This window comes from Macaca fascicularis, chromosome 4 (genome assembly GCF_037993035.2).
Source record: "Macaca fascicularis isolate 582-1 chromosome 4, T2T-MFA8v1.1".
Classification (NCBI taxonomy): Eukaryota; Metazoa; Chordata; class Mammalia; order Primates; family Cercopithecidae; genus Macaca; species Macaca fascicularis.
In genome coordinates this window covers 23,613,697-23,639,096 of record NC_088378.1, presented here as the reverse complement: position 1 = coordinate 23,639,096, position 25,400 = coordinate 23,613,697, and the positions used below count along the sequence as shown (strand labels likewise).

The 25,400-nt window shown below is 37.2% G+C and overlaps 1 long non-coding RNA gene across 2 annotated transcripts in view; it reads right to left on the bottom strand.

Annotated features, from left to right (window-relative positions):
- LOC102135164 (uncharacterized) overlaps positions 1-25,400 on the bottom strand; it is a 329,075-nt gene that overhangs the window by 154,330 nt on the left and 149,345 nt on the right. The gene's annotated exons all lie outside the window — the stretch shown is intronic.

Genomic DNA, 25,400 nt, shown 5'->3' with positions numbered 1-25,400 from the left:
CTTTTGTTTTATGCATCCTAAGACATGTTCACCCAAGATGCTTATCTTTTATACAACTCAAAAATTGCTTTATTTCATCCTACCAATAAAGTCTTATCAGGGCTCTGTGTTATGACTCTCTATCTTAGAATTCTCATGTGAGAGGGCTTCATGAAGATGCGTATTAATCCTACCTGTATTTGAATTAAAAAATGAAGTCAGATTTTTTTCTGATAGACAGTAAATCTGTTTGGCTGATTGGTTTGAAATGATGATGGGCTTTGCCAAATAGGTAAATGATAAATATTTTCCATAAATTAATCCCGTAGTCCTGAGATTTTGACAATAGTTTATTTAAAGTGCATGAAAAGAAAGCATTTAATCAAAACTATTGCACTTATTAGTAGATGTGTACCAAAATTAATAAAAGTTATTGAATACATCTCAACAAAGCCTTTTTAATATACTTTCTATAAATTGAGCAAGAAAATAACCCTAATAACAGGGTGACAAATCATTTCGCAAATCAGGATCCAAATGGAAGGGAACTTAATTGAATTGTCAGCTGATAGATAATTAAAATATTTTTGATGATATATCACTAGAAGGATTTTTGGCACATAACTTGGAAGGAGTTCAAATAATTGAATGACATTGTTCTACTAAAATTCCTTCCATTTCTATCTACTTATTTATGATAACAAGCTTTCTCAGTGCTTACATATATATAAAATATAAAAATATGAATATAATTGATTTTGAATCTCACCTCAACCTGATAATAATTAATATTTGTCCAGGAATAGGCTATTCTTTTTATTAAGGGATTCATTTTCAGTATGGCTTACTTTTTACCTTTAATAAGTATTTATCAAAATTTATATTATGTTGTTTTGATCAATTATGTACTACTAATAATTTTCATAACACTAAATATGGAAGAAATTAAAATCTTATTGTCAGAAAACTAAAAATAATTAAATTTTAACTTATACATATACTTTTGTTGCAGAGATATATGATAGATGACCAATAAAATACTTTCAGAAATATAAAAGTATATTGCATTAGGGTAAAAGTTTACAAGAGAAATATGCAAATATGAGCTCAAAGAAGAAAACAAAGACAAATTTCCCAACTCCTAAGAATTTCTTTATGTATTTTTAAATAAATGCTAACATGGGTATCTTGAATCACATGATTTCAAAGTTGGAAAAAAAATTAAAGGTTAACTGTTAAAATGATTTTCATGCTTATTTGCCTTATTACTCCAAATAATTCTGAACAATTTTGTACGTCTTCAAACACTTGATTGACTTCTGATTTTTTTCTATATTGAGTTTAAATGGTTACCAAAGATACAATTTCTGGGGCAATATAAATATTGACATTTAAAATTCAAAAAAACAATTATATTACTTTTAAAAATATAGCCCATGGGAATACAAACGCCAAGACAATTTCACACTACCATCATCTCTATCCTTCATATCTTAGGTGTACCCCTGCAATACCACTTCTCTTCTCCTATTATCCTCTTCTGAATGCTTCCCTCATTCTGCAGCTATCAAGGGGTTTTCATAAAGTCAAAATTTTTCGAAATTTATTTTTTAAACTCTATTTCTTTTTTTGACTGAAACTTTTTTATAGATATATCATAGTTGTACATATCTGTGGGGAATATGTGATATTTTAATATGTATACAAGAAGTAATGATCAAATCAGGGTAACTGGAATATTCGTCGCCTCAAACATGGATGGATCTTCAGTTTCATCCTTTCACAAAGGCTAGATTCTTACAGTCCTCATTCTATAATAAGCATATGTATAAAGACATCTACTGCAGGCATTAAATGTATAGGAAAGGCACTTGTCACTAAATCACATATAAGTAAACATCAAAATAATAGAGAAACTATATAGTGTCTGGATGATTGATTTTTTAAAAAAGTTCCTCCTAACATGGTTCAACAGCTGATCAAATATTTACAACCTGGTATATTGACTGTCCTTGAACAGTATAATCTATTCCTCAGTTACCATTAGATCAGTACACTCTTAATATTTTGTTTGGTTCTTTAGCTAATACATGTTGACATTTACTGGAATTAAAACAAAGAAGAACAAGGTTGCCAAAGACTCTTATATATTGTCCAACGCTTTATCCCAAATCTTTCCTGGTTAACATGGTCAACTGACTCATGGTAGCCCTATACTGAAAGGGTAATTCTGCTGGAACCAGATTGTGCGCCCTTTTAAAACACTGGTCTGCAGGTGAGAATGTAAACAAGTCAACCTCTGGTAATACAGCTAAAAATGGAGATAGTTGCAAATGGAATGGAACCAATAAGATAACTTATCTTCCTCATCCACCAAGAATATTTACTTGCTGCAATTCCACCATTTTTCTTCTGTTTGCTGAAAATCTCCTTCATTTAGGAATGAAGAAAGTGAGTAGTAAAAAACAATGATTGGAAATCCCATACCTGTGCTGTAGGTCTGCGCCTGCCTCTAACCAGCTGTGAGTCCATAAAAAGCCATACCTTCCATGGATTGTAACACAATGATGGCTGATGATTTATCTCTCCTAAAATTTTGTCATATTAGGAATTTAAGCATTCATAAATGATCTTTTTCTCCTTGGCATATATAACCAAATCAAATGCTAAGCCTATAGAAGTCACACATAAATGTATGTAACACACTTATATACAGGCACTGTATTTAGTGTTAAAGCCAATCTTCCTCCTCTCTAGTGTTAAGGAGATTGGTCTCCACATAATATCCCACATGACCCACTGATGAGTAAATACATAGAACTCAGAGAAATATTGAATTAAAGTGGTATAATTTACTTAATCAACTATGTGAAACTAAAATATGGTTATTTTCAAATGCAACACCCATTTCCATAGACATCACTTGCTTTTTTCTTCCTAAATAAACTTTACATTACTCCAACTCGACAAACTCACCTTGAACATCTTCTTGGTTCATCATATCTATGTTCTCAAGGAGTTCTGCCAGGATTCATTGTTTTGGCTACTACCTAACCCTGTTGTCACAGATGTCATCTTTCTTGCCTTACATCAAATCACTCCTCCTCTTTTTGATAAAACTGCAAAGTGCCTTTCACATTCAATCATAAAAAGAGATTTAATCTTCATAACTAACAAATATGTATGTTACAGACAAGAATGAGGAAATTTTTGTCATTCTTCCAATTTTTTCACATAATCTGGTTTTATACACTATAATCAGTTTATTTAATATAGATTTCTTCATGATTTAATAGAAAACTTTCTTTTTTGTTTTTTTCAGATGGAGTTTTGCTCTTTCACCCAGCCTGGAGTTCAATGGCAAACAGTTGCATGATCTCAGCTCACTGCAACCTCTGCCTTCCAGTTTCAACCAATCCTCCTGCCTCAGCCTCCCGAGTAGCTGTACTACAGGCATGCACTACCATGCCTGGCTAATTTTTGTATTTTTAGTAGAGACAGGGTTTCACCATGTTGGCCAGGATGGTCTCAAACTCCTGACCTCATGATCCACCCGCCTCAGCCTCCCAAAGTGCTGGGATTGCAGGCATGAGCCACCACGCCTGGCCAATAGAACACTTTCTAATAACTTGTTTGAAAACCTTATTCAAATACATTACTAATTGAGTCTTTTAATTAGTCTGGGACATAAAAAGGCAAATGTAATCTTCATTTTATAGATGAGGAAGGAGAGGCAAGAAGGTACAGAAATATAAGCTACAGTATATCCCAGGATGCCAGAAATATTAACCCCATTAACATTTGCTGTATCCTCCCACTACTAAATACTGTGCTTGTTGTATTTTCCTCTTCTTTCTAAAATCAGCCCAATGTCAGTACCTATTTTCTGTAAATCTTTTTATTCCAAACTTACGTGATTTATTAAGTAAACGTTAATCGGCTTCTACTACCACTTGTGAGACTCTAGGGCTACAATGCTGTACAAAAACGACATGGTCCCTGATCTCATGGAGCTTGGACCAGAGGAAAAAGACATTGTTTGAATAATTCAAAAAGCAAATGGATATTACAGTTCTGGCAATGCTACACAGTAGAAGTACTCGGTACTATCAGATCCTGTACTTGGAAGATTGGAAACACTCAGAGGAGTTAGGGGAGGCTATTCTGAAAACAGGACACTTAGGCTTTGGCTGAACAATGAGGCAGAGTTTACTAGATGATAAGAGAGGGAGAGAGGAAACAACACGTGCAAAGGCTGTTACTCAGAGGAAGCCTGGAAAGTGGGGAGTGAGGGAAGAAGCCCAGTGTGAAGGGAATCCAGACACTACAGAAGAGCATAATTTGAGATGAAACCTGAGAAGAATTAGGGGCCAGGCTTTGTACAGTTTTAGAGCCAAAGTTAAGGAGTGTTGCCTTTATCCAAAAAGCAATGGAACTGTATCATTTCATTTATAAGAAAGGTACTGAGTAGGCAAATACACAGAGACAAAAAGTAGAGGTCAGGGGCTGAGCGGAGCTGAGAGAATGGAGAGTGACTATTAATGGGTAGGACGATTCTTTGGGGATGATGAAAATATTCTAAAATTAGATACTAATGATGATCACAAAATTCTGTGAATATACCATAAAGCACTGAAATATATACTTTAAAAGGGTCTATTTTATATTACATAAACTTTATCTTAATAAAGTTATTATTAAAAATTAGAAATGGGAAAGCATAAAAGATTTTAAGAAGGGGATTCTCCAAATAGACACAATAAAAAATGATAAAGGGGACCAGGCACAATGGCTCATGCCTGTAATCCCAGCACTTTGTGAGGCCAAGGCAGGCAGATCACCTGAGGTCAGGAATTCGAGACCAGCCTGATCAACATGGTGAAACCTAGTCTCTACTAAAAATACAAAATTAGCCGGGCGTAGTGGTGCATGCCTGTAATCCCAGCTACTTGAGAGGCTGAGGCAGGAGAATCACTTGAACCCGGGTGGTGGAGGTTGCGATGAGCCGAAATCACACCATTGCACTCCACCTGGGGCAACAATAGCGAAACTCCATCTCAAAAGAAAAAAAATGATAAAGGGGATATCACCACTGATCCTACAGAAATACAACCAACCATCAGAGAATACCATAAACAACTCTGTGCAAATAAACTAGAACATCTAGACAAAATGGATAACTTCCTGAACACAAAAACCCTCCCAACACTGAACCAAGAAGAAGCTGAATCCCTGAAGAGACCAATAACAAGTTCTGAAATTGAGGCAGTAATAAATAGTCTACCAACCAAAAAAAGCCCAGGAAAACATGGATTTATGGCTGACTTCTACCAGAAGTACAAGGAAGAGCTGATACCCTTTCTTCCCTGATGAACACTGATGCAAATGTTCTCAATAAAATACTGAAAAACCAGATACAACAACACATCAAAAAGCTTATCCACCGTGATGGAGTCAGCTTCATCCCTGTGATGCAAGGCTGGTTCAACATACACAAATCAATAAACATAATTCATCACATAAACAGATCTAAAGACAAAAACTACATGATTATCTTAATAGATGTAGAAAAGGCCTTTGATAAAATTCAACATCCCTTTATGTTAAAAACTCTGAGTAAACTAGGTATTGAAGGAACATACCTCAAAATACTAAGAGCAATTTACGACAAACCCAAAGCCAATATCATACTGAAAGTGGAAAAGTCAGAAGCATTCCCCTTGAAAACTGGCACAAGACAAGGATGGCCTCTCTCACCACTCCTATTCAACATAGTATTGGAAGTTCTGTCCAGGGCAATCAGTCAAGATAAAGAAATAAAGGGCATTCAAATAGGATGAGAGGTAGTCAAATTGTCTCTGTTTGCAGATGACATGATTGTATATTTAGAAAACCCCAACATCTCAGCCCAAAAGCTTCTTAAGCTGATGAGCAACTTCAGCAAAGTCTCAGGATACAAAATCAATGTGCAAAAGTCACAGGCATTCCTATACACCAACAACAGGCAAGCAGAGGCTAAATCATGAATGAACACCCATTCTCTATTGTTACAAAGAGAATAAAATTCCTTGGAATACAGCTAACAAGGGAAGTGAAGGACCTCTTCAAGGAGAACTACAAACCACTATTCAAGGAAATCAGAGAGGCACAAACAAACAGAAAAACATTCTATGCTCATGGATAGGAAGAATTAACATTATGAAAATGGCCATACTGCCTAACATAATTTATAGATTCAATGCTATTCCCATTAAACTACCATTGATATTCTTCATGGAATTAGAAGAAACTATTTAAAAATTCATATGGAACCAAAAAAGATCTCATATGGCCAAGACAATCCTAAGCAAAAAGAACAAAGCTGGAGGCATCATATTACTGGACTTCAAACTATACTACAAGGCTACAGTAACCAAAACATCATGGTACTGATAAAAAAAAAAAAGCAAACACATAGACAAATTGAACAGAAAAGGAAACTCAGAAATAAGACTGCTCATCTACAATCATCTGATCTTCAATATACCTGAAAAAACAAGCAACAGGGAAAGGATTCCCTATTTAAATAAAAGCGAAGTAACTATTATCGGATCTCCTAACTACCCCAGTTTGTAAGGAAAAATAAAAGTCTCTACAAAATTAAAAATAAAAAGTAATTGTCTATATCCTTATTATTTTAACCTATTTTACTTTTCTGTCTTTCCCACATATACAAGTATTATTCATTGTTCCAAGCAATGAATATAATATATTTTCTCCAAATAGCATTTTTTATATTCATAATTATTCAGCTCTGTTGCTAAACATGTAGTTCCACTTAGTATTTTTTTCTTCTTGCTACTCTAGTTATTAAAATAAATACTATATTTTTGAAGCAAACAAAAAATGATGCTGGGAGAACTGGCTAGCCATATGCAGAAAATTGAAACTAGACCCCTTCCTTACATCTCATATAAAAATTAACTCAAGATGGATCAAAGACTTAAATGTAAAACCCCAAACTATAAAAACCCCAGAAGAAAAGCTAGGCAATACCATTCAGGACATAGGCACAGGCAAAGATCTCATGACAAAACCATCAAAAGCAGCTGCAACAAAAGCAAAAATTGACAAATGGGATCTAATTAAACTAAAGAGCTTCTGAATAGTAAAAGAAACATCATCAGAATGAACAGACAACCTACAGAATGGGAGAAAAATCTTTGCAATCTATCCATCTGATAAAGGTCTAATATCCAGAATCTACAAGGAATTTAAACAAATTTACACGAAAAAAAATCAAAAAAAAAATTAAAAAATGGCAAAGTACATGAACAGACACTTCTCAAAAGAAGACATTTATGTGGCCAACAAACATATGAAAAAAAAGCTCAACATCACCAATCACTACAGAAATACAAATGAAAACCACAGTGAGATACCATCTCATGCCACAGAACAGTTATTATTAAAAAGTCAAGAAACAACAGATGCTGGCAAGGCTGTGGAGAAATAAGAGTGCTTTTACACTGTTGGTGACAATGTAAATTAGTTCAACCATTGGGGAAGACAGTGTGGCAATTCCTCAAAGACCTAGAACCAGAAATACCATTTGACCCAGCAATCTCATTATTTGGGTATGTAACCAAAGGAATAGAAATGATTCTAAATATAAAAATACATGCACATTTATGTTCATTGAAGCACTATTCAATAGCAAAGATATGGAATCAACCCTAACACCCATCAATGATAGGCTGGATAAAGAAAATGTGGTATTTATACACCATGGAATACTGTGCAGCCATAAAAAGGAACAAGCTCATTTGCTTTACAGGGACAGAGATGAAGCTGGAAGTCATTATCCTCAGCAAACAGAGAAACAGAAAACCAAACACCATATGTTCTCACTTATAAATGGAAGCTGAACAATGAGAACACATGGACGCAGGGAGGGGAACATCCCACACTGGGGCCTATTAAGGGGGTGGGAGGAGGGAGAGCATCAGGATAAATAGCCAATGCAGTGGGGCTAAATACCTACATGAGGGGTTTATAGGTGCAACAAACCACCATGGCACATGTTTACCTATGTAACAAACCTGCACATTCTGCACATGTATCCCAGAACTTAAAATAAAACAAATTAATTTTTTAAAAAAGGAAGAAGAAGGGGATCATATTGGATTTTTGAGAGGATCACTCTGGCTTCAGTGTAAAAAACATATTTTTTTAGAGTGGAGAAAAAAAGACTACTTTAACAATCCAAATGAAAGAAATTAAAAAAAAAAAATAGGAACACAGAGTAAGTATCAAATACAAATGAAAAGGAGATGTCAAAGTATGGCCCTTAGAACTCAGAGTTGAACAAGGGAATGGAAGTTGGTACCATTCATTGACTTGGTATTGTGAGAAAATGATCAAATTTTGAGAAGGGGGTAAATATTGAGTTCAATTTTTTATTACGTTGAGTTTGAGGCTCACTAGAGGCATATCAAACAAGAATTGGATACATGAATCTGGAACTGACAGTAATGTTTTTAGTAAAGAGAAAATGTATGAGTCTTCTGCATATAGGCTAAAATAACAGTCATGGATATAAGTGAAACAGCCTGGAAAAAGAATGTAAGGTGAAAAGATGTCATAGTCCATTTGGAGTGCTATAACAAAATATACTATAAACTGGGTAGCTTATAAATAACAGATATTTATTTCTCACAGTTCTAAAGGTGGGAAAAATCAAGATTAAGGCACTGGCAGATTAATGTCTGTGTAAGGTCCATGTTCTGGTTCTCACACAATGCCATCTGGCTGTGTCCTCACATAGTTGAAGGGGCAAAGGAGCTCCCTTCAGCCTATTTTATTAGGGCACAAATAAAATAGTATCCTGCGAGTTAATCACTTCCCAAAAGACCCTACTTTCTAAGACAATCACGTTGGAGTTTAGGATTTTAACATATGAATTTGTGGGGAAGTAAACATTTGGAACATAGCAGGAAAGAAGCTGTCTAGGACTAACCATTGAGGAACTCCAGATTCTGTCAACTAAAGAAAGAGTGTAAGTCTGTGATGAGAAAATAAACAAAAGCTAGAGAGTTAGGGAAAAAAAAACAGGAGAATGTTGTGTCACAGAGGTCAAGGAGAGCATTTCTAAAAGGAAAGACTTGTCAGGTGGATAGAATATTTCTGAGAAGTTACATGAGATAAGAACCAAAAATATATATCTATTGCAATAAGTTGATAACATTACCAAAAGCTGTTTCACTGTGGAGTGATTGGGCCAGATCCAGATTAGGGTAGTATATTAGCCCGTTCTCACATTGCTATAAAGAACTACCTGACACTGGGTAATTTATGAAGAAAAGAGGTTTAGTTGGCTCACAGTTCCACAGGCCATATAGGAAGCATGGTTGGAGAAGCCTCAGCTAACTTACAATTGTGGCAGAAGGGCGAAAGGGGAGCAAGCACATCTTCACATGGTGGCAGGAGAGAAAGAGAGCAAAGGGGTAAGTGCCACTCGCTTTTAAACCATCAGATTTCAGGAGAACTCACTCACTATCATGACAATAGCAAGCAAGGGAAATCTGCCCCCATGATCCAATCACCTCCTACCAGGTCCCTCCCCCAACATTGGGAATTACAATTCAACATGAGATTTGGGTGGGGACACAGAGCCAAAGTTTATCAGGTAGGTTAATGAGTGGGAAATGAGGGAATGAGCAAAAACTAGTATAAATAAGTTTGCTGCTGCTGCTGCTGTTGTTGTGTTGCTGTTGTTGTTGTTGTTGTTGTTGTTGTTGTTGTTGTTGTTTGAGACAGAGTCTCACTCTGTCATCCAGGCTGAAGTGCAGTGGTGGAATCTCTGCTCACTGCAACCTCCGACTCCTGGGTTCAAGCAATTCTCTTGCCTCAGCCTCCCGAGTAGCTAGGACTACAGGCACACGCCACCACGCCCAGCTAATTTTTTGTATTTTTAGTAGAGACAGGGTTTCACCTGTGTGAGCCAGGATGCTCTCGACGTCCTGACCTTGTGATCCACCCTACTCAGCCTCCCAAAGTGCTGGGATTACAGGTGTGAGCCATAGTGCCCAGCCTGCTGTTGTTGTTCTAACAGTTTGTCTGAGAACAGAAGAGAGATAGGGCAATAGCTACAAGCAGGGGAGAGTAATTGTTATGACATATTTTTATTGAGGTACTGTGAGTATATTATAAAAACAATGGGACACAGTCAGTTGAGTGATAAAGGGTTGAAACAATTCAAGAAACAAAGTATAATTCATGGTATAAGTTTCCTAAAAATGTGGGAATGATAGATTCCAAAGCCATGGTGCAAGGATTAAATAGATCCTCTAAAACAAGAAAGCCAGAGGTTAGAGGAACTGTAGAGGACAGCTCAGATGTGTAGGATCTGATATGAGGCCAGTCCCATCTGATCATTCAGTTTTGTCTGTGAGGTAGATATAATCTGCTTAGGATATGGGAAGCCAAAGGAGAGCAAGGGAAATGCTATTGGAGATGTGAAAATAAAGGAGAATACATTTTTATGTAAAGAGTAAGAGAATGAGGCAACCAGAAAAACAGACTGTTAAGCATTGATGTAGACACTTCCCTCTACACACTTCCTCCAACACTGCTAAGCTGCTCTGGTGCAGTTATGGTGTAGATAATGCCAATAGCTGGGGTTTTCTAAAGTGAAAGTTGGGTCAGTTGCTTAAATTAAGAAAAAAAAACAGACAAGATAGTTTAGGGTAATGAAAAGAGAGTTAATGGAGCATATAATATCCACTAGAAAATAAACAAAAATATTTGTATTTTTCCATTTATTTTATCTTTTCTTATACTGGAAAACAAAAGAAAATAAATGACAAAATTTGAAAAACCCTACTATTACATATAAATGACCTCCCATTTTTTTGCAGGCTTGATATCTTTAAACTTAAGTCTTTTGAATTTAACATATTACAAAATAAAAATTGTAACTGGTATAGCTAAAAGATCACAGCTATCAGGAGAGCTGAAATCTAAACTCAACCTTTCTAATAATTTATAACTTCAAGACTCAACTAAAACCTCATCTTCATTATACAGCCTTCCCTGACTTCTTTTTGCTTTGCTATTTTCATCCAGACTTACATAGTACCAAATAGAAACCTCTACGACAGCCCTCAACCTGTAGTCCTACATAGCTGCCTACCTCTAGTTCCTCCACTAGATTATGAGTTGTTTGAAAGGGAAGATATTTTCTTCTTGCACTTTACTAAGCACTTGGCCCATATTAAGCAGTCAAAGAATATGTGTGGTTTGCAATCAAATACTGAAATTTATTTGGGGAAAATTATTAAATTGGTAACCTAATTAAAACTACAAATTGGTGCTCCAAAAAAGTAGCACATAATTCTAGGCTAGAAAAAATTAACGAAAGAGGTAAAAGAAAAGCTTGTGACTCTTCCTGACTGAATTGGGTTATCTCTAACTCCACAATATAATGAAAGTACATATATAAAGAGAAGTAAATGAAAAGGACTAGCAGTAGCAAAAGGCTAGCAGTGGCAAACGGCTAGCACAGGCAGCAACAGTAGGAAAGGCAGACACACTTGCACAACAATACTAAAGCTTAAATCAAATGAAGAAGGAGCTTGCAGGGCCACGGAGCCAAGATATTTTCAGAGCTAGATCTTTTATGGAAAAAGCCAAGCCAGAAATACAATTCAAGGAGGATGAGGAAGAGATACATTGTGAACCATGCTGCAATTTGGCTCCCATTTACCTAGGATCCAGAAAGATTTGGCCAATCCTAGGTGAATAGGATTGTTAATAAACAAGCTTTACTGTGTAAAGAGTATGTAAAAAGCAACAGTATGCTCATAATTACACATATATAGACATCCAAGATTAATTTATTACTTTATACGTTATTTACATGGCTATTTTAATTTCATTCCTTTATTTCCTTCATTTCAGGGGCTCTGCAGGAAAACTTACTTACCATGACCCTGATGCTCAAGCGGGGACTTCCTAAGATTGGATGAACTCAATTGCAAGACAGTTGCCATGAAGAATTCAGGAATAGCAGAGTAACCGAGTTTTACCCAATCCCAGCTAACATTGCTTTGGAATAATACTGAATGTTGAGGGGAACATCAGAAACTGTTGGAGCAGTTTTCACTGCTATTCATTTGCATAGTACAAAGAATATTTTCTTTTGGTAGATGCCACCCCATAAAAGTTTGCACTGATCTACACTTCTCCTGATGTATATGAGAGTATTTGAAATCTATTTATAGCTAAACTGAAAATTTCACCCTAACCAGACTGGCTTGAGCAGCCCTTGTCAGTTGGGACTTTGCAAATTAAAAGAATCTATGATCTGCCATTTAGAAAATCCATCATGTCCTTTTCCCTCACTTTAACCTTGTCTCAAAAGTTTGACAAATCACACATCACAATAAGGAGTTTGAAATCTGTACTAAGTCTAATCTTGTTATCTTCCATTGCTCCCTTATCATTTCATATATTTCTTTGACTTATCTCTTTTGTCCTAGAGGTCTATAACATATACCTACTCCTAGTAGCTTTATTTTTAAAAACATACAGCTTTTATAAAACCTAACTTTCTCTCTTAAATGTATTCTTCTTATGTGAAAATTAGTCAATGATCCTCCCATTTATACTCCTTCATCACTCTATTTGCAAACACATTGCATAATAATGTTTTAAATTTTTCTGTTATCCTGAAGCAGTAAGACCTTTTATATATATAAAATCTTTATATCTCATAATTTTTTCCATCGCCCATGCTGTGTGTTTTGTTTATAATACTCCCAGCCTACAGGCACAGACACTCAATAATTTTCATTTCCTTTTCTTGTTTAACTTTGTCCAGATTTATTTGGATTATTACTCCCTCTCTTATTTGTCTCAATGCAGAAATATAAAAGTAAAGGTATCACATTCCAGTTCATTTTCCATATATATGAAAAGTTCAGATGCCTAACCCACAAAAGTAAGCATTTTTATGTTTTTATTCACATCAGTTCTCTTGGCTATCAGGACCATCAATGTAATGTGGCAGAGCAGTGTGGATCAGTCTTTCCTTCCTTTGCTAGAGGCCCAGGTGCTTGTCAGATGCTGGAACTATTAATTTCAGCTACTGTGGCTCGGACAGAGCAGCCATCTGACTGCTTGCCTCTACTTTCTCCAGTGGAAAAGTCTGCAGCAAAGGGGCATTTAATCATTGCTTCCACAAAGTGTTCCACAAAAAAACAGGTCAATCAGCAAGTAGTTTGGGGAAATTCTGCCTAGTACTCCATAGACATCCAAACAGGTAAATCTAAGGCTCTGCGAAGTACAGCACTGAACACTACGATTTTACTTAGTTTAACCTTGAATTTCCTACTCCTCTTATTTTGAGAACATTTTTTGTGTTGTTCACATGGGTAAAAACTATCAGCATTTGATGAATCAAGCTTTAAGAAACAATTCTCTGGACGCCTTTAGATTAAGAACCAGGGCCAATTTGTATGCACCTGAGACTAACACCATTTATACCACCAGACGGATCTTTCCAGGACAAAATTTTCACAAGTTTCTTTTCTCCTAAGACTTCTGCAGGAAGTTTTATTTATTACATAAGTCTCCATTTTTCAAGGTGCTCCCTCTGTAAACTGCCTCAACCTTACCCAAAATTTCAGATTATAAAGTCAGCATAGATCAATGTTCAAATTCAAGCTCTGTCATTTATCAGCCATTGGACAATTAATTTAATGCCTTTTAACCTCAATATACTCATCTGCAGAACTGAGATTAGGTCTCCCCTACTATGAGCACATCCCAGGGTAAGGATACCAATGAGGGCCAATATACCATGTGTCCAAATACCCAAATGTTATCAAAAAGCTACACTCCTACCTTGCCTATTTAATACTCAGCCTCCCCTTCCCTCACCCTCAATCCTACTTCTCTGGATTGTATTCACCATCCTGATGCCACAGAGACACAATGCTCTTCATGGGCCTGCCCCTGCCCCATGCAAGTTTGAGGGTGAGCACAAATCTGCTGGGAACAACAGGGCAGACACTTCCAGGTCCTCTAGATGGTGATTGGCGTGCCAGATGGTCATCCTCCTGATTCAGGATTTACAAGTAATTCTAAGCACCTACCACAACTAGACTATCCAAGCAGAGAAGTAAGATAGGGAAGAATAGAATGCAGTTATGCGGGGATTTCAGTCTGCCTGGACACCCACTTTAGTTATTTGGGATAGCCAGATGTAAGCCAGATGTGAACTAAAACACTAATTCTTTGTCTAGTTTCCAGGGCAGAAGAGATAATACACACACACACACACACACACACACACACACACTCACACTCAGAGCAGCATCCTCTGGTCTAGGACATCCAATTTGGCTAATGCATTTCTTTTCCATAATTCTTATATAGTTAAATGAATATCAGACTCTAAAAAACTACAAAACTTTTTAATGGTTTTTGGAACATAAAAAATTTGAAAACCAGTCTAAGTGTTATTTTACTGTTCAGTCATTTCAACACATTCAGACATAATAGCATTGTTTTAGACTCTATTTGAAAGATTATCTGTTTTCTCATATATTTGAGCATAACCAGATAAGCCAACTCTTTGAGGGGAGACACTGAGGGTTCTGCCTTCAATTCATTGCCTGTTTTAATGGAGTAGGGAGGACAGACCTTTATAACTTGTCTTAGAAATGATTGGAAGAGATGCTTATCCAATCAACCTTGATTATTTAATATGAATTATTTTTAAGGGACAGGTTCTTCCCAATCTTTCATAGCCATATTAATGAAACTGCAGGCTGGCCCAATTTCTGGATAAGGAGTTTGCAAGAGACTTCTATCATGTGATACAGTTGTGATGATGATACAAAATCTGTCTTTCTGAGAAACAAACACCCAGATCTTGATACGACTGACTTTAGGTACAATTTGTTAACCTCATATAAGATAAGAAAAGCTAACTGTATTATGAGTATTGCAAGGACTTCAGGCTTTTGGAAAGGAACTTAACCAATGATATTCTGTGTAAGTATATAACATGTCATATGATATATATGCTACATATTAGCTATACATATTGCTATAAGTATTGCTATTTGTATTACTACATAGCTTATATTTTATATATACTGTTATTTATCTTATCTATTGGTATTTTCTCACATAGTCTTCAGTTCAATCAGGCCATCTTCCCACTGACTACTCCATGTCTGTGGCCACCACCAAGCCCTGGAAATTCATATGCATGCTTGGCTATGTCCTCCCATCCAACTGTCCTTCACAGAAAGTTTGTCCTGATAGTCTGCACTAGAATCTTCACCACTTCTTTAGTCCTTAAATTTTTTAATGTCACACATGTACATTTTGCCTTTCTATTGAGATTATAAATTACAGAACAGAATACAGAACAGAAACCAAATAATTTTATGTCCCCCCCACCACTGAGTGCCTAGCATAGGGCTAATGGCTTCACTCGACTGCAAAAGAGTTAGATATTATTTGGTGGACCCTAAAGGCAAACATCCAACCTTATCCCTGTTTTAATTACCCAAGTAACGTCAGACAATTTAACATGCTGTTTGAGCACTACTTTGTCCAACATGTTGTCAGACACCCTGCAAATATGGAGATATGAACTGCGTAATGTGAACCTTCAACTAATTAAGGGGTTTAGTGTGTATGTGTTTCTATAATGAATAATTAACAGAAGCATTTTGAAAGCCTTGGCCATGCTAATGTGGCAAAAGATGGGGTTGGATTTGATTTCTCTTCCGTGTTTCCTTTGAAAGCATTCACAACCCAGCCACCATCCTTTATACTACGTTTATAGGTATGTCATATCTGGAGCCTCTGAGGTGGAAATTATGACAGTTACTCTAGAAGCAGTGATAGAAAGATAATTAAAAAATAATTAACAAGAATAATTAGCATGGGGCCAAGGGAGGAGAGCTTTTATTTCATCAGCTAGTTGGATGTGATTAAATGTGTAGAGACCACAGCTAGAAAAGTATCCTTAATATGACTATATGAAAAAAACTACCATTTTTCATTTTCATTTCATTTTCCTTCTTTTCCCTTCCCCTGATAGTCAGCAAGAAGTGGCTGCTGTGATCTTCACTCCCTTTTGAAAAATGCCACCCAGCATCTTTCACAGCATATCTCCATTTGACCACAGACATAACTACACAGCTTCAATGAAAACACAGACGTGGAACATCAGGACCTGTCAGCATAATTCTCCTGGGCGTTGTGTATTAGGTGATTACCTTGGCACCAACTAAGGAGAAAAGAACGAAGAAGGCAAAGACAGTGAATAGCAGTAGGATTTTTATTTGTTGTGGCTTATCATGTTTTACTTTCCTAAGAGCAGGACTAAACTATACCGGTAAAAGAACAGAAGTGTTAACTCTCCCTTTTAGCCTGTAAGGTGTTCTCAACACTGATTGTCTTATAATTGGACAAGACAGCATACAATTTCATCCAGTGATTTCTCTGATACAGGGAAGCTGTACAAACTCAAGAACAGTGCCCCGCTGAGAGAAAAGCTCTTAGTTAAACAAGTCAGTCAGCCTGGATGAGCACGCACGTTGCAGTCAGACTGACCCAGGCTGAAAAACTTGCCTCTTCACATCTAATACTAGTTGGGCAAAATACTTTCTCTCTCTGAACTGAAACTGGCTCATCTGTAAAATGGTGATAATACTACGTACCTAGCCTGGTATTTGTATTATCATCTATTTTAATGCTACTCTGATAATAATAACAACCATTGCTATTATCAATTTACTTAATCTCTCTGAACCTCTTCCTTACCTGCAAAATGAAGATAATACTTATAGGTTTATTATGACAAGCAAATGAGGCTCTCAAGAAAAGTTACCTCCCCAGGTTATGTCATTTATCAATACCTACTGAGTGAAAAACTATGGAAAGTTAGAAGGCAAATGAATTCTAGACTTACTTTTATTGAGAGAAAAAAAAAAAAAAAAAAAAAAAACTCTAGGCCAGGCATGATGGCTCACACCTGTAATCCCAGCACTTTGGGAGGCCGAGGCAGGCAGATTACTTGAGGCCAGGAGTTCAAGACCAGCCTGGCCAACATGGTGAAACCCCATCTCTACTAAAAAATACAAAAATTAGTTGGGCATGGTGGTGCACGCCTGTAATCCCAGCTACTCTGGAGGCTCGGGCATAAGAATTGCGTGAACCTGGGAAGCAGAAATTGCAGTGAGCTGAGATTGCACCACTGTACTCCAGCCTGGGCAACAGAGTGGGCTCTGTCTCAAAAAGAAAATTTTAAAAATCTGAAGACGTGATATAGCTACAGATATAGGCATCAGGACAGTGGCTTTTATGTATTCTAAGAACCTGCACATAGAAGCCTTTGGTTATTTTTGTTTGTTTACTTTATTATTTGTTTTGTTTGTTTTCTTATTTTAGCAGATACAGGAAACCACGCTATCTCTTAGGTCCCAGATATTTGTCAAGGCATAAAAATATAATTAACACATTATCAGGCAATGCTATTTCTCCCAGAACTTGATAGCACTGCGGAATGAGGAGACAGAAAACATGAAGAAATGGGTGAAGCCTTTGGCAGTGATTGTAATGGTCGGCAGGAAATAACTTGTGACAATACGCATTCTTTAGATTAGTTTTTCAGATGCAACCTGCCTGGAGGATATTTCAGACAGAAAGTAGAGAAGGAAGTAACCAATCACATGAGAGGTTGCAAAAATGATTGACCTGTCTGAAATAAACATCATAGAAAAAGAGTTTATGGAAATTTATGTTAATCATATCAGTAGCCAGGGTTCACTGGGTTCTCTGGATTATAACATAACCCAGTCTTGACTTGCAGATTAGAAAACTTTACTAGGCCCATGATAACTTTCAGCATGATTCATTCATTCATTCAATACACACATTTGAGCATGTACCCTATGTCAGTTATTGCCCTCCTGGACTAGTCTGGTCGGAGAAGAGGCAAGAAAATGCCATCTCAAGTCAAGCACAAATAAATAAACATAAAGAAAGCTTTATATAGATTAAAACCCCTATCTCCTTAGCCACCACTATCTGATAATACACAGTAGAGATAGTATCAGAGAGGGAGAGACTGAAAGTGCAAATGAGTCTTTTCCTTCTAAGTAAGAGATGTTTGTCTTTGCTGGCTTCATGCAATTACCTTACTTTTTCTGTGAGTTTTTGACCCCGTATCATACAGCACTACCCATTAGCTCTGAAAAAGTCCCAGAGAGATCTGCTAGCACCCAACATGTTAGAACCAAGCATAATTCTCAAATTCTTTCCTGTCCAAAAGTACTAAACATTCCAGCTCAGATTATGTCACTAAACTTTAATTACTGTGTTTTATACATAATACTCAGATATTTATTGGCTGAACAAATGAACAACAAAAGGTTCTGCGATAGAAGAGGACAAAGGAAGCTTGAGAATGAGAAAATATTTTCAGAGGAACAAAAAGAGGAACACAGACTTAGGCAAGCTGGCTACCTCCATAAACTGGGTGTTCTTCATAGTTCATTTCAATTCTGCCTGAGACTCTCCCTTTCAGAACATCCACAACTGTTAGACAAAAGAGAGCTAACAGTTGGAGGACATTAAAGCTGATTACTGATAGATTGCATTAGCATGCAAAGCCATTAGGAACCGCTGAAGAGTATTAACATGATGGGCTGATGCTTTGTGTACCAATCACAATTCTGAATCCGTGAAAGTAAACTCCCTCTGCAGCCAGCCTTAGACTCTGTGATGCAGGACTTCAAAAATGATATTTGTCAATATGCTTCACCTCTGTGACCTCTTCACATAACAAAACTTCAGGCCTGTACCTGTCTAACCAAACAGCCACCTTCCACTTTCCTAGTCCACTATAATCGGCTGAGTACTATAAAAGAAGACTTTTCTATTGAGGTCACCATAAATTTATGACTCCCCATCTTATATGATCTTTAACATTGCCAAATAATCTTTTTACCCATCTACATTTATCGCTAGCTCCCATTTTCCTCAACCGTTAGTACAAACACCTCATTTATACACCATCTGCCACCATGTCTCTCATCATTCTCAGATGGTCATATGGCTTCCTAGTTCATAAGTTAAGTAAGGCCCGTGAGAACTGCCTCAATTTTATTTACCGTTCATGATATGACAGATATTCCCACTCTTCTTTTTTCCTTTATTGAGATAGCTCTTATTCTATCCACGCTAATCCTTCAACTTTTGTCCCCATGGTAAATCACTCCACCAATTATCCCATCTTTCTCCTGTATGTCAGCCTTTTCATGTTTAGTAGCTGTATAAAAATATGTTTAAATCTCTCCCAGTTAAAAAAAAAAAAAAAAAAGACACAAACCTATAATCCACTCATTATCTTAACATATATTACAAAAATTGCTTTCTGGGAATATTGTGACATTTTAAGAATGGATTTTCTTAAATATAAAACTGATGATGCTAATTGGCTTATAATTACCGAATGGATACCTATTGAATAATACAAATTCTCTAGTATAGCATACTAGGTTTCTTATGATCTGTCCACAACTCAGAGTTCTTCCTTCCTTTCTACCCCCATCACTCTTAGACACCCTGTGAAATACTGAACTACTTCACTTGACATTCTCTATCCCAGTCTGTATTCGCAATGTGTTTTGCTCTTCCTAGTATATAATCCAGGTTATGAAATAGTAGTCTCGGACAATTCTCCTAAGAATGAGATGGTGGGTAAGGCGGCAGCCTGAGGCCTGGCTTGTCCATTGCAGCTGTGAAAGAGCTTTAAAGTTTTCTTATAACAATAGTAATTACTAAAGCTTTGTAAACAGGGTAGTATTGTTAGGTTTCAAGTAGATTACTCTATATGAGAACAGATTTTAAAGAGGACAGGAAGGTAAAACTAGTTAGAAGTTGGCTAAGCTGTCCAAGCGAGACCTGATGGATGCTGAAATAGTCATAGCAGTTGAGATGTGGCCTCGAAGAAGCGCAAGGTGGAATATCACAGAAGTCATAGGTGAAACAGGAGAATACATTAACAGAAAATCTCTCCTTAACCAAACTTTAGTGGGGCTCCTCTGAGTCCTCTTTTGGAGGAAGCCCTGACTTTGAGCTCTGTCCTAGACCTGATTAGTCCACTTTAAGCAAAATTCCTGCTGGTATGTAATCATCCTCAGTTTAGCCAGAATCCTTTTAGCTTCGGTGTTTCCTCTTAGTAATTTTCCACCCACTGACACCCATCCTGCTCCTTGGCTATATTTCCCACTTTTCCTTGTTATATTTGGAGTCCCATCACTCTGTCCTGCTACAAAACTCCATTGTAGCCATCCCTCTGAATAGTCAGCCTTAGCCAATTTTAACACTTGTCTTTAACGAGTGGCATGAAAACTTTTTCCTTTAACAACAATGTCACAGAAACCAAGAGTATAGGGAGTCCTACATGAGAATCCATGATCCTGGCATCAAATACTATGAAGAAGGGTCAAAGAATGTGGCTATTGGAGTTGATAATCAAGGAATCACTTTTAATCTAAACAACAGTAGTTATAATAGAGTAGGAGCAGAAACAAGAGTTTTAAAGAGTGAATGGTAGACAGATGAGTGGGCGGTGAGTACTTTTCAAGAAGTTTGAATAGAAGGGAGGTGAAATAGACTAGATAGGTGTAATAGCTCTATACAGAGTCAAGGGTTGGTGAGGATGAGAAAGATATTTATATATTTATAAACTGAAGGAGGGCTTAGAAAACTTTTTCTTAAAGGATCAGATAGTAAGTATTTTAGACTCAGACCACAAGGTCTCTGTCACAACTATTCAACCAAAAAAGCAGCCAAAAACAATATGTAAACAAATGGGTATAGCTATGTTCCTATAAAACTTTACTGACAAAAAAAAAAGTGCCAGCAGGCTCTCTGGCCAGAGTTTGCTGGCCCCTAAGTGACCCCAGGCGGACAGAGAGGGTGAGATCCAGGGCCAAATATAATGATCTTAAATAAGAAAAGGAATACAGACACATACCTGTCAACAGAAGATAAATTAACATTAACTAAAAACTTGAACACTTAGTTAAAATATCAATTCAATCTTTTAGAATTTTGAAGTTGCATTTCTTCTAAAATGGAACCCAGTTGTTTCTAAGATGGTTTTTTATAACACTCTAAAGAAAAAAAAACATTTACTTAGCTGTACTAGAATGATCTGGATATTTTAAATTCTCAATCACAATCAATCTGATATTAACTCTCAGAAATTCAGAAATAGCACTAATGATCACAGCAAGGACCTCACCATTTCATGCTGCCTAAACCTGCTAAAACACAGACTCTCCACTGCCTTTCTGAAAAGGAAGGTCTTATTTAAAAAGAAGGATCACATTGTCTTTTTTCAACCCCAGATCTACAGATATTTTGCTTGAAAAGCTGATTGTGGAAACCTGGATTATATCCATAACTAAAGCAATGTGATTAAGTTCCTATAGGCTTTAGATAATCACCCAAGCTTTTTGATTGTTATAATCAGGTCAGAGTTTCAATCAATGAGACTATCCTAACACTGTTGACTAAATAAAGAATCTGGACAAGATGACACCTAAAAAGAAGAACTCCGTTATTCTGAGCAAAAGCCTTAAGATAGTTCCTTTGCTATGGCTCAAACAATGTGACAACAAGGGACTACCACGATGTAGATGTTTACATACTAATGCATAATGGGCAGGGGCATTTTTGGGGGGCAAATCAGGGTGATTCTGTACATTATTTCATTTTGTAATAAATGCAGCAGTCTTTCACTGAGACAGATGCACCCTTATCATAGTTAGGCTACTTGGGCTTCAACACCATTTCTGAACCAGCTAAAATTTGCTAGGTAAGTTATTTTGCCAACTTAAATCATGTGAGTAGCATTATTTATTCCTCCTAAAAACATGTCTAGCAAGGCAACTTTCTCCTCTGCGAAAAAAAAAGTAAAAGAAAAACTGAAAACAGATTTGATAAAAGTGGTAACAGTGCCCTTGGCCCATCCACCATCACATTGATAAGAATATCTTATTTGGGGCAGAGGAGAAGGGTGGTGGATATTTGGTGGCAGAGATCAGTGTGCTAGAGTTAAAAAAAAAAAATTCTAGTGCCTGTCAGGGGAGACATTGAAGACATTAACTCCTCTCTAAGACTGTTCTGCTGAATGGCTCTGGGGAAAAGCTGTAGGCAGCCTTTCTCTGCTGTGGAGAGAAGAAAAATGGAAATGGAAGAAAAATGTGTTAGGAAGCAAAGAGGTGAGAGAGGTGGGAGGAGCAGGCAAGCAACAAATAAATCTCTTGGTAGTGTTTTGGATTGATAGATGGCACTTCACTCTAAAGAATTTCTCAAAATCCCACACATGCTCCTTCACCAAAGAAATGTAAACCCTTCAGGAATAGGGGAAAAGCAGGGGGTGGGGGCGGGGAAACAGAAAAGAACCTAATGTCAAAAAAGGAAAAGGGGCACTTTGGACCAATTTCTGTTAGTCATAACAACATTATGCCCGCAAAATCCAGGTAAAGGTTTATTTTTTTACAGTCTCATTCTTCCAGGACTCCATTTGGTTGGTTGAAAGGTTGAGTCACAGCCCTGCTGGGAATAGAATCTGTCCCAGGAAACTACGCTATAACAAACGTTATGTCCAGTCCACTAAATCACATCCTAGTGAAACCTTGACTCCACTAAAGCTATATTTCCTAGTGCTCTGAATCCAAATCCGGCTCCAAGCATCCATTTTATGGTGAATTATCTCCCCAAAATTCAGTGCAAAACCAGGTGCCCCGAAGCCTTTGAAACATTTTAGAAGTTCGTGTTCGAAAGGGAAGAGATACCAAAATCACAGCTCCAAATGAAAGCCTCCACTGCAGCCAAAATTGCTTGTTCACTCCCACCCACAAAACTTCATATAACATCTCTAGATGCCACTCCATAATTTTTTATACCTAATAGCTTTCATTTTTAAGCCATTTATATTATACCCAAATGCTTTTATATAGCATCACATTTATATACTTTATCTCTTTTAAGAGTTGCTACATTTGTGTGTGGTCTATATTTTGTCAGCTATTCAAGTATATAACTACAAAACAAAATGTTTCTATTCCTCTCCCACTGGTTCTTTGAGAACTCAAGCATCCTATTAATCCTTTGGAAAATGTTCTAGGAAACAGCATAGAATTTTTCACATGTAAACCGAGAAGTAATTACTTCTCTTGGCTACCATCATTTTCTTGCCTTCCTGCTTTAGGTTTCTATTGTTTATGCGTTTTGTAACCAACATCAAAAGTGGTAGCTATGCTGCCTTGTGACCACTGTCACAGCTTATGTCAGCCATAGAGACTGCTCTTTCAGTTACTCTTGCAGGCATCAAAAATGATGTCAATGTTCATACCATTTCTCATGTCTAACACTAGAGTTCCTCCAGTGACTCTGCCACTGTTATAATCCACACTACTGTCCCAGTGTCACAAATACCCTTGTTAACTGCCACCAATTCAGTAACCATTGCAGCCAAAACTGCTGCCAGTGAAGGAATTAATACTACCACCTCTCTGAGGTCAGATGTTGATTTTATTACAGTTCTGGTGATAGTACCAATGAAAATCTTCTTTTTAACGTTGATCAGTTTTTCACTGTAACTCTGTTATGGTAGAAGCAAAACCAGTCTCCTCGGTGGTGGACTGATGGACAGTAGCAACATCAACCTGGTTGTTCCAGAAAAATTCTAGGACACAACCTTGAGAACATTTTCCCTCACCTCCACATCAAAGCATCATTAAGGTTACTCACTACTTCCAAATTACATCCAGAATCCAACTACTTCCCTCTATTTCTATCCCTACTAATCTCACCCAAGTCATGGTTATCTTCAATCTGGAAACTTTGCAATATTTTTGAATTGGTCTCCTTGTTTCCATTCTTGCTTTCCTTCAATCCATTCTCCACATCAGTGAGATAATTTCATAAATATTTCTTCCTTGCTTAGAACCCTCAGATGTTTCCCTGCCTTACTCTAGCTTATGAAGCTCTACGTGATGTGCCCCTACTAACCTCTCTCACCACACCTCACACCATTCTTAACTTCCCCAATGTGTCTTCAATCACTTTGGCCTTCACTCTGTTTCCCAGATACACCTAAAATATCTCTGCCCAATTTAGGCCTGCTGCAGGCAGGAATCTTACAACAGGAAAGGGAGGCACAGGTAGGCTGTTTCTTTGTTCATTAGTTCCTCATCCCCTATGACCATTCTTTCCATTCTCCCCCCATAGCTGTAGCTTCCAGATCTTCCTATGGTTGTGGAGGAAAGGAAACAAAAATGAATAAATAAAGAGAAAAATCTTCCAAGACTGGCACCAATGTCATCTGGCATTGTCTTCTACTGGCCCTACTTAAGTTGCTTTAAGTTCTCTCTCTCCTGGGCACTTCTAGGGAGTCTTCAGAATCACAACCACCTCTATCCCTGGAAATGTCTCCCCTACAGTTCCCTGATGTAAGTATTCACCCTCCCTCTGGACAGGAAGGAGTTCCCCTTTAGTCCATAGTCTTGGGCAGTAGACCTCCACTCAAATTCCTTCTAACTGGGGTGTCATAAATCCCTCAAAATTCCCTTCCCTCCCCCAGATGGATCAGGGATCAGACTGTGGGTAGCCATCTTGTGTCTCAAGGTGATAACACTTGCATGCTCTCTAACTGTGTGTGTGTGTGTGTCACACATACACACACCCACCTCCCCCCCCAGACAAGAGTAGCCATGGTTCTTACCACTTTCTTTATAAGCCCTCTCCTGGGGGTCTAGCGCCTCACTTTGAAATGTGAGGGTACTTGAAACTTCTTCTTATGGGCTCAGCCAAAACTAATTTTACATGTGTTTGCTCTCTTATCAAACTATACAGATTCTATTAGTGTCAGTTCTTCTTCTACAAAACATTTTCCTCATAGGATTAGTATGTCACTCTTGATAGCATCAGTTTAGTCAATCAGAAGAAAAGACAATGCTCAGGGTAAGTCTGTATTGAGTCTTATGTACGTAGTCCAGAATACATAATACAGACAGGAATAGTCATCCACATGGCAAGTCTAAAAAAATGAGGTGGCAGAAAAGAATGTTGATTTGGTTCTTTTAGCAAATAATGTTAATCTATCCATCCATAAAGAAAAGTATAAGCCTATATCATTCATAAATATTTCAGCATTCTTGTTTTCCGGATTTTTTATATACCTGAGTGGAACAGAGACTTGATATCAGCATTAAGAAAAAATGAAGGATGAACTGTTGAAGACACTCAATGCACCATTTTCCTAGCCCTTGGATTACTCATTGATGGCATTTGTAATCATCCATACCTAACAAAACCCACCTGCAGAGGGACTC